Raw genomic sequence first — 4,726 nt, 5'->3', positions numbered from 1 at the left:
GCTTCAAGGTCAAGAAGTTGAAATCTAAGGACAACCAGTCAGAGCCAACTAGGATTTTCCCAAATAAACACAATGGTTTAAGCTATAGCTAATTTAATAATTTCTTGGTTTTGCTTCCGCCTCTTTTCTGTGTTATTTTTTAAAGATTTTATTTATTTAAGAGAGAGTTAGTGAGAGAGAGAGAGAGGAGGGGCAGAAAGAGAGGGAGAAAGAACCTGAAGCCCACTGCACGCTGAGGCAGAGCCCAACGCCGGGGCTCGGTCCCATGACCGGGAGATGTGGACCTAAGCCAAAACCAAGAGTTGGATACGCCAAATGAGGCATGCAAGCACCCTTGCCTCTTCCCTTAAAAGTCTAGCTCCTAGATTCTGGTGGTAGAGTACTCCTAACCACTTCAGGTCTGGTACTGCCCTATTTGAATTGATTTTTGTCCAAATGAACTCTTAAAATTTTTAATATACTTGAGTTTAATGTTTTAACACTATAAAGAAGCCATTCATAGACCTGGAATTTGTATGCACACAGATTTGGACGTAGACCAGATTATTATTCCCTAAGAGCCGAATCTAAAATTGGATGTCCATTTGTACCACTGGTATGTAAAGCCCACTTTGCACAGAAACACACAAATGTTTCTGAAATCGGCATGTGCCTCCTTAGGGGCCAAGGGAGAGTGCCCGGGACTTGCAAACAGCATAGGAGCCTGTTGAGGCCCATCAGTAAGTCAGAGGCTAGGGAACACTCTCGGGCCTGAGACCCGAGGCCTCAGGAGGAGGCCATTAGACTTAATAATCCTGGTTAAGAAACGTCCCTGCATGCCTGTCCCCTGCCTGCATGTCATCCCGGTTACTCAGGACCAGTCGCACTGACTTCTGAGTTATTCCTGATTTAGGCCTGGCTGGGGTGGTTCTGTCCTGTTTTGATTATATCAGCTGGTTTTGGTGATCTCATTACTTTGTTAATTAAATTTTTAGCTTATTTTAATCTCCTTTTAATAGTTCAAATCTAACGGTTGGGGAAGAGGAAGTAGCACCTCAGAGACTAGCGTCTGCCCCAAAGGTGGCTCCAGAGCCTTCCTTCCTGTGCTGCAAATTATATCCTCTTGCCAGGCCTGCCGGAGAACCCCAAAGACGTGAGCTAAAAATAAGCATCCAGGTAGTTTAGGAAGACCTCCTTTGAAATTATCCCTCTGGGGAGAAATGCAAATAGCCCTAGGGCCTCTGGGAATTGCCAGAAAAAGAAGAGCCCCTGAGGCCGCTCACTGTCCGAAGGTGAGAACTCACCCCTCTTGTGTCCTGTGTGTGTGTCAAAGTGTACTTTCCGCATTAGTTATCATTTGGGATATAATAACTCCTTCTGTGGCCTCTTTGGGCACAGGACAGACCCTGAAAGGAATCTTTCCAGACGTTATTATCTGTGAGGTCACTTACTCTTGCTCCTTTGTCTGTACGATGTTAATGTGGCTACGTTCCCCAAACACGGGTCCTCCTAGGTAAATGGAAAACTCGGAAAATGCCAGCTCTTTGTTTATTCAGTCTGGCCCAGCCCCTTAAGGATCTCAGTTCTGTTAAACTTTTACAAATATTTTTGCCTTGTGGTCATTAGTGTTTTGTTTTTTGATTTTTTTTTTTTTTCTTCCTCTTGGGTTTTGGCAAGAGGGTTTAAATGTCCATGCCCTCAAATCTATGTTCCTTATTTGGATATATTTCCACAGCAGAATTTCTGGCACTTTTGCTTTAAAACAATCCGCTATGAATACAAATTTTAAAATATACAACCAAGATTTCAAACAGTGTAAATAGCTGTACTGGTCCAGACCAGCAGAGCATCTCACATCATTCAGCAGTAGGACAACAGCTGACAGAATCAGGGACACGCTTCTTTGATCTCTACCATACGCACACTCGATGCTCCATGGGAAACCCTAAGCATCCTTCTTTTTCTCTTCTCCCTCTTTCCTGAAAAAGTCAGTCCTAAGGAAGTGAAGCAGAATTGAGCAATGAGTTTCTGGGCAGGGTTGTGGGGACAGGGGAGCTGGAATGCAGAGCTCATGTGAAGAGACAAGGACATATACCTACCTTCACTATATACTTATAATTCTTGCTCATGGTCCACGGGTGTGGCAGGATATTTTGTATTCTTAACAAAAAGTTAATTATTGAATGAAAAGTCTTTGTTATTTAGGATGCTATTGGTTATAAGGGATAATAACATGTTAAACTAGCTTAAGCAGAAAAAAAAAAAGGAACTTACTGGAAGGCTTTTGGGGTCTCTCACATAATCTAAGGAAAAGGTGAATGACCAAGTCCAAGAAGGGCTAGAAGGCAACAGAGCCTAGAACAACCCAGTTCAGGAACTTAAATGTCCCCAGGTGTTCTCCATGCCTTTCACTTCTGTTTCTCTTTGTGTTTTCTCTTTCTCTAGAATGGTCTTCTTCACAGAGTAGGAGAAAATTGCCACCGAGGTCAAGATTTTACTTGCAACACATACGACTGCAGGAGAGAAGCCACCTTGATTTCCAGTGTTTCCAAGTCCAGAAATGCCAGTGAATAGATTCACTGGCCAGGCTTAGGCACCGAGTCATGGCTGCTCCTGCACCCTTGGATGGAAGTGGGAGAATAAGGACATGAGGAAGTATTCAAGGGATTTCCCAGAATAGAGATGCTGTGTTATAACCCCTGCGTATCTAAAAGGTAGACCTTCCTACTTCTCTCCATCTCTTAGGGGTATAGGTCGTCGGTTCTGCTTTAAACTTATCCTGACTTAGCACCATTCTCTGTAATAACTCTACCCTCAACTCCAATGGTGAACTCAAGAAAATGACTTTTATCAGAAGTGAGAATGCCTCAGTGTGTTGCCTTCTGTGTTACGTGAACTCTGTAAGAGATTGTCAAAACTAGGATGCCCAAGTATAAGCATATTTTTAATGAATAAATTTGACCAGTTATTTTTCAAAAAGATTGCAGCTAATTGTACTTCCATGAACAAAGTGTCAGAAAATGCCATTTACCTATACACTTATGGGCACTGGACATCATTAATCTTTTTAACATTCATCAGTCTGATAGGTCATAAATGGCATATTGTTTTGTTTGCATTTTCCTGACTACTAATAAGACTGTACATCTTCTATAATTGTGATCCACCTTCCTTTGTTCTCAAATAAATTGCCTGTTCCTATGTTTTTCCTTTTCTTCTCTTGTTTGCTTGTTTTCACCTTGCAGGATATTAATTTGTGTGAAGATATTAATTTAACTCATTACATTTAAATTTTTACTTACTATACTTATTATTATTATGAATCTCTTATTGGTCACATGTCACTACCTTTTTTTACCCATCATTCATAGCAGCTTTGTTTAAGAAACTTCTCACAGAAACAACATACACATATGGTCATATGTATTAATCTTTTCCTTTATGGATGCTTATTTTCCTAACTTATTTAAGAAAGATTTTCTACCCATTCTAACTCTTGTAGTTCTACACACTTCCTAACTCTTCTTTGGCTGATTTTTATTTTTATAATGTAGTCCACATGGATTTGATTTTGTACATGATGTAGCAGTCTAACTTTTAGCTGGAAAGCCAGTATTCAGGGTATATAAAATAAATAAATCCCCACCTTTCCAAACATAACCTCAGAGGAGTACACAGTTGATGTTAACCTTGGACTTTTCCCTAAGCACATAGAATTCTTTGAGATGTGTGTGTGTTTACATATATACACACACACATATGCACACACAAATAAACACTATATATAGAGCAAGGTCAGTTTTTATTTTATTCTCCTTCAGTTTGCTTTCTTTGCTTAAAATTCTGGGAAGGAACTCCAGACTACTGGTATATGGGGCTCTAGTTCATGCCTTCGGAAGACACAATATCGATCTGTATTAAGAATTGACAAACCTGGTGCATTAAGGCATGACCAATGAATGAATGAACTGCTCCCAGCTGAAGTCCCCAGGGTAAAATCTTCAGCTGCCCCAGCCCTCCAAGTCCTGCTCTGCATAGTCAAATCTCCACAAAGTTCTGTATTCAACTCTCCTAGGACAGAGTCCTAGTATCCACCTCTATCTTTGAGAAGGGTAACCTTCTCGTGCACCTCCTTCAATCAGTCCCCTCCACAGAAGCTCCACATTCTGAGCCAGCTTTCTTAATGAGTTGCGGGTCTGGTTTCTCCATTCACTATTTTGCACAGAAAAGGGGCGTGGAAAGCACCACTGTTCTCCTGCTGACCCTTTTGGTCCTTTTTACTCTATGGGAGTTTTGACAGTGGATATAGTTAAAAATAACTGAAGACTCCTGCAATATTTCTTGATCTCTCATCAATCTTTGATTCCATAGGCGGGTACCATTTAGCCAATACATATGATTTTGATATTGATTCAAGGTTTATCCCTCAGAGCTTTTACTGCCACAGAATCTCAACTGGGGTTCATTTACTCTTCAAATATTGTACTGAACCATACTTTACTAAACATGGTTACCAAACATGGTGGTAAGTGCTGTGGATATACTAGTGAGCCAAAAGAATCACCAAGCTGGGTAGTTATGGACTTCTTTGAGTCACTTAGGCTACATCACCAAAGGGGCTTAATTCCTAACCTAGTCTTAATCTGTCAATCAGGAATTTTCTAAACTGCTCCAAGGAGGTCACACGGGCCCTCTCTGTCCCTCCTCTCCACCCAAAGAAGATGAGGTAATCCGCCCAATAAGACTG

The 4,726-nt window shown here is 41.0% G+C and overlaps 1 long non-coding RNA gene across 1 annotated transcript; it reads left to right on the top strand.

Moving 5' to 3' along the window:
• The first annotated feature begins 1,022 nt into the window (after nucleotides 1–1,022).
• Nucleotides 1,023–3,180, top strand: LOC125107062 (uncharacterized). The gene is made up of 2 exons (XR_007129457.1): nucleotides 1,023–1,271; nucleotides 2,425–3,180. It is a non-coding gene; the product is annotated as an uncharacterized LOC125107062 (long non-coding RNA).
• The last annotated feature ends 1,546 nt before the right edge of the window (nucleotides 3,181–4,726 follow it).

This window comes from Lutra lutra, chromosome 8, assembly GCF_902655055.1.
Source record: "Lutra lutra chromosome 8, mLutLut1.2, whole genome shotgun sequence".
NCBI classification, from domain to species: Eukaryota; Metazoa; Chordata; class Mammalia; order Carnivora; family Mustelidae; genus Lutra; species Lutra lutra.
The sequence above is the reverse complement of the archived record's forward strand: the minus strand, read 5'-3'. Positions and strand labels throughout refer to the sequence as shown.